At 42.1% G+C, this 11653-nt stretch overlaps 1 pseudogene across 1 annotated transcript; it reads left to right on the top strand.

Annotated features, from left to right (window-relative positions):
• Positions 1–3217: 3217 nt before the first annotated feature.
• Positions 3218–5618, top strand: LOC148851186 (aldehyde oxidase GLOX pseudogene; annotated as a pseudogene). The gene has a single exon (XR_016099529.1). The product of XR_016099529.1 is annotated as an aldehyde oxidase GLOX pseudogene (transcript).
• Positions 5619–11653: the final 6035 nt, after the last annotated feature.

Raw genomic sequence — 11653 nt, 5'->3', positions numbered from 1 at the left:
TTATGCTTACATCCGCAAACCATGTTTCTCGGTTGAAAAAACCATATAACAAGTTGTGGTCAATAAAAGACGATTTTGTTGCTTGTGTTCATGAGCCAAATGGATATGAAGACAACCACAAACTAAACACCACCTTTATTACCCTACCAAATTCTTCTTCAATGTTTTTTCATTTCCCTACATATTCGTATAGGGGTTAAAAATAAATCGGTGCATAAGCTAAATTAATTATAACCATAATTTTAGGACTGAATAGAAATGGCAACGGAGAGGGTGGGGCCATATCTATTATCTAGTCCTCAACCCTAAAACACATATGTGCCCCTTGTCCTAAAGGGGCTGCAAATTCCAGCCTCATCCCCTTTGGTCATTCCAAGCCATAGTTTCATCCTTTCATTTTAGGTTGGCTTTCTCTTATTTTTATTGATAAATTGTCATATTGAAACTTTGACCAAGTTGTTTTTTTTTTTTTTTAATTTATAAATTATTCTAAATGTCCTAATATCTTAATGCACTGTCTTAAAAGGTATGTCGGTAATTCGGTCTATCATGTAATTTTTGATATATCTATTTTCTCAATATATAATACACATATAACACCCCCGTTTCGTCCCTAGTCACTTGAATTTTGGATTTTCCCGAGGCCCGACCCAACCCCACTCAACAGTTGAGAAATTCGTCCCGATGGGGGTAGGGTAGTGTGGAGCCCTAACAGGGACAAGTCAAATTGCCACCATTAGGACTAAACTTCTTGTCAAGCTTGAATTTTTCTAGCCAAAATTGTTTTTTTTTTTCTTTTTTTTAGGGGCTGTCCAACTATAGGAAAAAAAGGTATATAAAAGCCTAAAACTACATTAATTACTTTTTGAGCAACAAAATCCTATGCTGGTGGAAAGACAAATTTGAAAGTCCATCAATCTGAACCTAGGGCTTTCTTAGGGCCATCTAACTGAAATGGAGCCTTCTAAACATCCTCCTCACTATAATCTCTTTTCAACCTTCACCTACATCTGAAATAGCAACCCTAATTAAGTTGATAAGCCTCCTTAATGCATACAAGATTTGAAATGTTAGAACAAATTTTCCAAAGAAAATTCAGGCACACTTCTAGTAGTAGTCTTTTTTCCTAGGACACCTTTTATATTCATTGCATGAAAGAATATTAGAACAAATGTGCACATGCTTTGTCCATGTGTTTTTAATTTTTTTTTTATTTAATTGGCTGATTCCTTTATTCAAATGGTTCCACCATTGACCTAGCACTTGGATGAAAGCATAATTTTGTTTTCAAGTTAGTTTTAATTTTTAATCCCATTTCATCAATAGAAAAAAAATATCTTATAGATATAAATGTGTCCAAATGTTATTTATACAAATTTCTTTTTTTTTTCTTTTTTATCTTTTTAAATTTTATTATTTAATTATGATATTATAGATTAACTCATTTGAATAAAATGATTGAACTAACATGCCGCCCAAACAAAGAAACAATGTTATTTTTAAGTCAAATTTAAAAACATAAATATTGTATTGCTGAAATTTTTGCATATAGATTTAGAGCCCGTTTAGCGCTTCTTTTTGGGGAAATCTTCTGGTAGCTCTGACATGCAAAAAACGCATTGAGATTTTGCATGAAGATCTGAGAAGCCCGAAGCACATTTGGCAGACGCATGTCTTTCTGTGCATCTTTCCTTGTCTTTCCGTGCGAGAATAAAATGCAAAAGACATAGAAAGCTTCATTTGAAGCTTCCCGAAATCAGTTTGAAATGGGCTCCTTGTGTCTTTTTGGTGCTCCGTCTTTTGGCGGCTAGATCTTCCATGAGCCAAACGGGAATAGACCGAAAATTGGTCTTCCCAACTTGTAAACAGCCGAAAGACCATGTAGAAAGACGCACCAAACGGGCCCTTAATTAGTCAAATTTACTTGTGAGAAACCAAGACATACCTTGAACATAGGATTCAATAACAAAGAATGAGAATTGACACCTTTAAAGTACGATTATCAATGGTAGTTCAAATTACATTTTTACCCCCACAATGAAAGATGAACCAAATTCAAAGTAGGGGTATTTTAGTTAAGAAAAAAAAGTTCACAAATATAACCTATTCAATAATCATTAAATACAGGGTTTGATGAGAGAGAATGAGTGTTAATGCCTCAAATATAGGGATTAATGGAATGAACGTAAAAATAGTCATTCAATTTGATGAAAGAGAATGAATGTTAATACCTTAAATATAAGAATTAGTGAAAGAGAATAGAATGAAATTAAAAGTAGCCCTTAGAATAAAGAGTGATGAAATACAAGTATGAGTGGGAATCTTGTTTTGTGAAATTCCACATTTTTTAATAATCACATTTATTCAAATCAAAAGGAGACACATATGCAAGTATGAGTGGGAATCTTGTTTTGTGAAAATAAGGAATATATCTTTCCATTGCTGACTGTCTTTAAATTAAACTATCAACATTTATTCAAATCAAAAGCTAGGGATCACTCATAAAGTGGGTGCAAAGGTTGTAGCGTTACACGAGGTAGGGGAAGACTGAAGAGGGGTGAGGGGTGGGGAAGTTTCAATTAAATCTATGGGCTTTTGAGGCGGTTGTGTCTTTCTGTACTGGCCCGGGTAGGAGAGCCCTAGCTAGGCGACCTTTTGGGAGGTTTTATCTTGTTGATTTTTCTTGCGGGTAGGGGGGATGTTGCTCTTCCGTGGCTCTTTGTCTTCTCATGTTAGGTCTGGTCCAGTCTTGGTTGTTATATGGTTATGGTGTTTGTTCTCTCTCTCTTTCTCAGTGTGTGTTTGTATTTGTTCTTCAGTTCTCCTTTTCTTTGATACCCACTTTACCTTTCTTAAAAAGGAAAAAAAAGAAAAGTTACCCTCATCTGTCCATAGATTCAATAATCAATAGCTCTTAAGAAGGAACCCAGCTATTACTTATTGGGTACCCAATAAGCATATAACTGCATGAATCTTGAATTGCATAAAAGCAAAATTACCTTTATTAATTTTTTTTTTTCCTTTTATTTTGAAAAGTAAGAAGCATAAGCAATGAACCCATGAATGTTAAAGGGTCGGGTCCGGGTCTTAATTACATGGCGGAGCGGGTGAACCCGAACCCCCATTGACAAAACTCATTGAATCGTGGACTTCCACTGCTTGTGACAAAAGAACAAGCAGTCGATTCACTGCATCCAAACTTCTATAACCATAAATTTTCTCCGTCTCTAAGAAAATTAAACTTTCTAAAACCATGCATACCCATCAACAAAGAGAAGAATAAGATACGACTTCACATGCGCTGTTTCTTCCCTGCCCTTCGCGCGGGCCCCAGGCAATACTGTAAACCCTAGCTGCTTTTGTATAGACTGTAGTTCTACTTTACAATCTACATACAGTTGATAGATTCGTGCCATCACTTAGTAATTAAATCGAGACAATATTAACGAATTTAGTAAGAGTGAATCTACTTAACTTGGTTTAGAAAGCCAAGATACGGCTTACCAATCAATCAACTCGATTGATTCGCTCGCTGTCACTGAATTCTTTGATCGAGTTACCGGAGCGGAGCGCATGGGTTTTACTTATTTAAAGGCACAAACTGAGCAGTCTTCAGCCACAGACACAGACCATTCAAGCTAAGTCATGGGGACTTCAACATCGCCTCTGTCCTGCTTCCCTGTCTTGCTGCTCCTCTTCCTTGCAGCAGCATTACCTTGGCCGAGACTGGCGCGTGCGGCCGGTGGCGGAGGAGGCAAGTGGGACCTCCTCAAGCACAGCATTGGTATATCCGCGATGCACATGCAATTACTTCACAATGATCGAGTTGTGATATTCGATCGAACAGATTTCGGCAGGTCGATGCTGGCTTTGCCACATGGCAAGTGCCGTCACGACCCCAAGGACTTTGTTCTGCAGGTCGACTGTACCGCTCACTCCGCCGAGTATGATGTTTCCTCCAATTCAATACGGCCTCTCATGGTCCAAACCGACGTTTGGTGCTCGTCCGGCTCTGTCTCCCCCGACGGGCGCCTCATCCAGACTGGGGGATCCAACGATGGTGAACGTTCGGTTAGAATTTTCGCTCCGTGCAATGGCTGTGACTGGGAGGAGAATAGCTCCGGGCTCCTCGTTCCGCGATGGTATGCGACCAACCAGATACTACCGGATGGCCGGTCTATCATCATTGGTGGGCGTAATCAATTCAGTTATGAGTTTTACCCAAAATCCTCGTCGACCGACACTCTATTTGATCTTCCGTTTCTGTCGCAAACCAATGATCCCAATGTGGAGAATAATCTCTACCCTTTTGTTCACCTCAACGTCGACGGCAACCTGTTCATTTTCGCCAACAACCGCGCAATTTTGCTCGACTATACAAGGAACGTTGTCGTTAAAAGGTTCCCGAAAATGCCCGACGGCCATGCAAGGTGCTACCCGAGCACGGGCTCTTCTGTTCTTCTCCCGCTGAAGAAGTTGAAGCGACCATCAGTCGAAGCCGAAGTTCTGATTTGCGGTGGCGCGCCAAAAGGGTCGTACTTTCAGGCCATAAGAGGGAGCTTCGTCGGAGCACTGAACACCTGTGGGAGAATCAAAATTACCGGCGAGTCGCCAGCTTGGTCCATGGAGACAATGCCGCTGGCGAGAGTGATGGGTGACATGATTTTGCTTCCAGACGGCCAAGTCCTGATGATCAATGGTGCAAAATCAGGGGTTGCTGGGTGGGAATTGGGCCGAAACCCAGAGCTTTACCCGGTTATCTATCGACCCAACAGCCCGTCTGGGTCAAGGTTCCATGTACAAAACCCGACTACAATTCCACGTATGTACCATTCCTCTGCACTTCTACTTCGTGATGGTCGAGTTCTTGTTGGAGGCAGCAATCCCCATGAGTTTTACAATTTCACCGGAGTACTTTATCCAACTGAGTTAAGCTTAGAGGCGTTCTCACCTGGTTATTTGGATCCGGGTGTCTCGCATCTACGGCCGGAGATCATGTCTCCCCCATCTCAAACTAAGTTAAAATATGGGCAGTCAATAACAGTTCGGTTCTCGCTCTCTGGCGAACTAAGCAGCAAAGGGGTGTCGGTAACAATGGTGGCTCCTTCGTTCACAACACATTCATTCGCCATGAATCAAAGGCTACTGGAACTGGACGGCCGACAGGTGAAGCCGGTGTCGAAGTCGGTGTACGACGTTCAGGTGACAATTCCTGAATCAGGTTTCCTTGCACCGTCTGGGTATTATCTTCTGTTTGTCGTTCACGCAGAAGTTCCTAGTGAGGGCATTTGGGTTCATATTAAGTGAGCTCCAATATAGCTAGATTAGTTTTATTGATCAAATAAGTTGTTTGATTTCTAAATTAAATTTGATTGGTTGTCTGATATCGTAATAAGATTCAGTTGAAATCGAAGGTTGTCCTTCGTTTAATTACTCATTTTTCTTTTCTGTGTTTCGAAGAATCTATCTTCTGTTCTTTGGGTCTGTATAATGTGATTATTAGGAGTTGGGAAAGTCATTACCAGACAGATCATCTGACAAAGACAAACTTTATTATGGTTCCGTCCATTATTTGTAGTTAATGATGCCCATTGAACAGAAATTGTGTAGGTGACAAATTTTACTGCTTGTCTCTAGTTATCTTTGTATTCAACGTTAAGCACAGTGAACTACTGAACCGTACTCTGGCATTTCTCATTGTACACCGGAACTGGTTCGAACTTGAGCGGTCCTTTGAATTCACAGAAGAAAAATGAGGTGGGTGGAAACTTCGTACTGGTCCTACCATTTTTATTTCTTCCTTATGATCTCTTGTTGCAACTGGCAAATTGTGACCCCTAATTAAAGCAGCACGAGAGAGAGAGAGAGTACACCCTTTGTATATATGCTGAGGAAAATCAAAAGATTTTAGCAAGTAGTACTATCGGTTATTGGCCAAGTGGGGCCGACACACAACCGGCACACACACACACAAAAAAAAAAAAAGTTAGGTTCTATTATGAACTATTAATGATTTTCACAATTTCACATCTACCTCGCACGAGGATCAAACTTTATTTTAGATGGAAAATTTCACATGTCTGAATCTATTGTATAAGCTATTCCAATTTCCAACCCAGGAAATTTGATCTTTGGCCGACAAAAACAAAGTTTCCAACCCAGGAAAAACAAAATACCGGCTGTTTGTGATGCTTGAGTTACTCGATGCAAATGTAGCCTTTTTGTTTTGGTTTAAAAAAAAACCACCTTAAGTGTAAAGGTAAGGAAAGGAAATCAAACACAGCCCAAGTGTAAAGGCCGTGTCAAGAGAAACTAAATGAGGAAATGGGAGAGGGGCACTAAGATTTTATTATTATTAATAATTTTTGGGTGAAAAAGAAAGGAACCATGCAAGACTAAGGAGGTTGGGGTTAGTTCTACTCCAGAAATTAGAAAAAAATTTCACTCAACTCACGCAAATCCACCAAAGTACCAAGGTGACCTAAATTGGCAATCCAGTATGCTACGCCTCTCTGTAAATGTGCTTCTAACCGGTATCAATATATCTGTCTTCTTCTACGATCTTGTAACAATCTCCAATCAAAGTACAAGGGGATATGGCAATTCCTACGCGAGTCATCTAGTGTGGACTTGACTTTTATTTCTGACACCACCACCACTACCATCTGAAAATAACACTTTTCCAAGGGACAAGTAAAAAATTTCACCCTCCAACTTTGTGGGACCCGGTGGGATCCACTATCATAACGGGAATACATGTCAATACAAGTAGGTTATGTGCATGGTGGTCAAAATTCATTCCCATATCTAGAGATTGCAATTTCTACGCAGTTTTTTTTTGAAGCAGGATTGGTTTTAGGGCAGGAACAGTTATTAGGATTTAACAACCTAGATGTTATTAGGCTAATTTTGATCCTCCCTAACTTTATGTAGTTGATGTTGAATTTAATAATATTTTGAATTTTATGTATAGGATAACTGATAGTTTATGTATTTTTTGCATGTCTTACTACAATGACACATTTATGGTGGACAATCCTTCTGCCTACCTTACTAAACATTAAAAGCCTTTTTTATTGGAATTTATCCTAAGAGTATATATTAGATTGAAGGGTAGGACCATAAATATCTTACTTGTTATGGTCTGTATGCAAGATTGTCTATGCTCTCTGATTTTGGAATTAGAATCCCAACACTGCTTTTAATTTCAATTATCCTAAACATTAAAAGCCTTTCACAGTTTCTTATCCTGTATTTGTTATAACTATTTCCATAATACTTTTGGATGGTAAGACTTAAATAAGAAATTTCTAATAAAGTAATAACTTGGGTAAAATTTGGTTTCATGAGCAGAAAGGAATTGCAGTTGCTACGGTAGATTGTATTTCTCAGTCTCACTGGCAGCCATGGTAGATTGAGTCTATATATTGCTATGCTTCAGTAATAGATCTCTGGTTTTTTGGATTGAGGCAGTTGCAGTTGCTAAAAATGCAGCAAAGGGCATTGCAGATGTACAAAAAAAGTTATCCTGACTCTGGATCTTCCAAGGAACAAGAAGAATTAGAGGAATCAACAAATAAAGGGGAACATGAGGAAGAGACTGACAAGATTTATCCTAAGAGAGTATATTAAATTGAAGGGTAGGACCATAAATATCTTACTTATAGGCAGAAGGATGGTCCACCATATAAACTAATGTAGGAAATGTGGTAATTCACTTGCAGTTGTTTACTCCCTTAAATTTATTACTGGAGTTCATTGCCGATAGGACGGAGAGAATTTGTTATTTCAATGTTGATATACATACATACATAAAAATTATGGAATTATTCTGACAATAAAAAATTACAAGCAAAAAATCATGGAATCATTCTAGTCATCAGTTTTCGAGTCGACAGTTCGATCGTCCAATTCGAACGGGCAACCCATTCTGAAAACAAAAATTATAAGCAAAAAATTGAGTATGTGAGGTCCATTAAGTAGTATCATACGTGTTATGTCATTCAAGCGTGTGACTCATACGAGTCAAAAATGGAATCGTTCTGGCTACTGGTTTTCAGGTTAACAGTTCGACCGTCTATTTCGAATAGACAGCCCATTCTAACAACAAAAATAAAAAAATAAAAAAATGGCCAAAAATCATTAAACGGGTCAATGGGTTAACAAGTCGACCACCAAGTCAATGGGTCGTTGACCGATTCAACGGTTTTTTTCCAAGGATGGGGATTGGGGTAAAATGGAACCGGTTGCCTAAACAGTTCCTAATTAAGAAAATAAAAAAAATGGATGACCCGTTCTGACAAAAAAAAAAGTACATGCAAAAAATTGAGTGTGTGAGGTCCATTAAGCAATACCATACACGCTATGTCATTCGAGCATGTGACTCATACGACCTAAAAATGGAACTGTTCTGGCCACTGGTTTTTAGGTCGATGGTTCGACTGTTTGGTCCGAACGAATGGCTCGTTCTGACAATAAAAATTAAAATAAAATGACCAAAAACCATTGAACGGGTCAACAGTTCAACCACTTGGGTTAATGGGTTGTTGAACGATTCAACGATTTTTGACCATGGACAGAGATTAGGATAAAACAGAACCGGTTGTTTCGATGGTTCCTGATGTAACTTTTTCTAGTCACGTACCAATTTTTTTTGTGATGTACCAATTATTAGCTAAGTACTTCGTCATTTGACCTGCTACCAGGTGGCCTGCGACTCAGAGGATGATGGAGCTCCCTGGTGGCGAACTGCCTGGTGGTGAGCTACTTGATGGCGAACTCCCTAGTGGTGAGCTACTTGGTGATGAGCTCCCTGGTGGTGAGCTACCTGGTGACAAGCTCCCTAGTGGTGAGATACTTGGTGACGAGCTCCCTGGTGGTGAGCTACTTGGAGACGAGCTACTTGGTGATGAGCTACTTGGTGACGAGCTCCCTGGTGGTGAGCTACATTGATGAGTTGTTGGTGCACTGCCCTCTGCAAGAGATGATCTACTCCTCTTTGTAGACGGCGGGAGCTGAAGGTCCCATCCTCCCTGTGAGAGATGATCTGCTCATCTTTGTGGGCGGCGGGAACTGAGGGACCTGCGAGAACTAAATCAGAGGACCCAGGGGTGTTTACCCAGCGGGGCCACTCCGATGGCTAAGTTATCACTCTGATAGTAGAGAGCTTGAAGATGATATTAGAGAAAATGAGAGAGCTAGAGAGCTAGGGTTACCTCCATTTTTTTTTTCTTCCTCCCCCTTTGGGGGGTCGGAGCTCTTATATAGTGGTGTCTTGACAGATCTGGCGTAACCGCCTTTGATTCTCTACCGCAACTGTTACTTGTCAGGGCTAAGTTGGTGGGCACAGGTAACCGTTGCAGGGTATGACCCTGTTAGACATGAGGCATTGTCAGAGTTGGTAGGCACGACGCCGCCTAGCCAGAGATGTAGGTGCGGTCTCCAGATCTGGTAGGTATGGTTGTCAGGTAGGAAATCTTCCTGCGATACGCCAAGCTGCTCTGCAATGAGCTACCTTGCACCGAGCTATTTTACATCGAGCTGCCGGTAATGTGCCAAGGTGCTTCTACCCGAGGCAAGTCTTCATGGCCTAATAGGAGGCGAGCTACCTGTAAGTGGCCAGCTGCATGTGGCAAGCTACCTGTGGCAAGCTACCTATGCCAAGCTGCCTGTAAGTGGCGAGCTGCCTATATGTGCCGAGCTGCCCCTAAGTGGTGAGCTACCTATGTTGAGCTACCTGTAAGTGGCAAGCTACATGTGGTGAGTTGCCTATAAGTGTCGAGCTGCCCCTAAGTGGCGAGCTACCTATGCCGAGCTACCTGTAAGTGGCGAGATGCCTGTGAGTGGCGAGCTGCTTATAGGTGACGAGCTGCCTGTAGCTAGCTTAAGTTGTCTAGTTGTCAAGAGGCTGCATTTAGTTGGCATGAGGTGCCAAGTGTCATAATTTCATTGGAGGGCCAAATCTTCCCTCATCATTTGCCCCCCACTTCCGACCAGAGAGTAACTCGGCGAAGGGAGTAGGTTTCTCCTTTTGGCCCGTAAGTCGACGAGCTAGTAAGTGTTGATCCAATTTCTTAGGCTCTGGAAACTACCTGTAAGGTGAGGAGATCTCCGCCAGTTCAGTACTGTAGCCCTTAGGCTCTGGGGGCAACTTATAGTCCACTTTTGATGATTTTTCCCATGCTGAAGAAGTGACTAGGTCTTAAGCAGTAATGTGGCCCGTAGGCTTTGGGAATGACTCGTATTCCACTCTTCTTGACTTTGCCCATGCCGAAGAGGCGACTGGGTCTTAAGCAGTTGTGTTACCCATGACGTAGAGGCAACTGGGTTTCTCAGCAGTAATGTTGCCCGTAAGCTTTGGGAGCGACTCGTAGTCCACTCTTCTTGACTTTGCCCATGCCGAAGAGACGACTAGAACTTATGTGGTGTCGAGCTGCCTGTGAGGTGCCAAGATGACCAGGTGCTGAGCTACCTGTGAGGTGTCGGGATGACCAGGTGCCAAGCTACTTGTGATGTGCTGAGTTGACCGGGTGTCGAGCTACCTATGATGTGCCGAATTGATCAGGTGTCGAGCTACCTGTGAGGTGTCGGGCTGACCAGGTGCCGAGCTACCTATGAGGTGCTGGGCTGACTAGGTGCCAAACTACCTATGAGGTGTCTTAGAGCTATGATTGCGCTGCATCAGCCTCGTAATGCCGGTCACCCACTCCTACAAGAAGCTACTAGGAGCTCAAATTTCAGGGGCAGCACTACAAACTTTAGGTCACCAGCTCACACAGGAGCCTTGGAAGTCTTGACCAATAAGGGCACCCATGCAGTCTATTGGCTGCCAACTCCTGCAGAAGACACGAAGAGCTCATCTTAGTAGAGGGGACCTCACGAAGCGGACTGATGAGGTTTTGTCTAAATTGAAAGTAAAGTTGGTATAGCTACTTAGCCTGTTAGCTCCCTGCATAGTCTTTGAGTTCATACAAAATGGAAACTATAAAGCAAGAGATTCAATTTCTAAAAAGTGAGGACTTAGCTTTTTGGGAGGAGAGGACTTAGCTTTTTGTATGATGAGAACTTAGCATTTTGTCGCGTGTTCCCACAGACGGTGCCAATTGATGTAACCATTTCTGGTCACGTACCAATTTTTTTTGTGATGTACCAATTATTGGCTAAGTACTTCGTCATTTGACCTGCTCCTAGGTGGCCTGTGACTCAAAGGATGATGGAGCTCCCTGGTGGTGAACTGCCTTGTGGAGAGCTACTTGGTGGCGAACTCCCTGGTGGTGAGCTACTTGGCAACGAACTCCCTGGTGGTGAGCTACTTGGTGACGAGCTCCCTAGTGGTGAGATACTTGGTGATGAGCTCCCTAGAGATGAGCTACTTGGAGACGAGCTCCCTGGTGGTGAGTTACTTGGTGACAAGCTCCCTGGTGGTGAGCTACTTTGATGAGCTAATGGGTGCGCTGCCTTGGTGGCGAGCCTCCTAGTGTAGTGCAACCCGACTGCTCTCTCCATGAGATGATCTGCTCCTCTTTGTGGACGGCGGGAGCTGAAGGTCCCATCCTCCCTACGAGAAATGATCTACTCATCTTTGTGGACGGCGGGAACTGAGGGACCTACGAGAACTGAATCAGAGGACCTGGGGGTGTTTACCCGGTGGGGC

This window comes from Nelumbo lutea, chromosome 5 (assembly GCF_056320005.1).
Source record: "Nelumbo lutea isolate HS-2025 chromosome 5, American lotus-T2T, whole genome shotgun sequence".
NCBI classification, from domain to species: domain Eukaryota; kingdom Viridiplantae; phylum Streptophyta; class Magnoliopsida; order Proteales; family Nelumbonaceae; genus Nelumbo; species Nelumbo lutea.
Note: the sequence above shows the minus strand (reverse complement) of the source record. Positions and strands in the feature narration are given on the sequence as shown.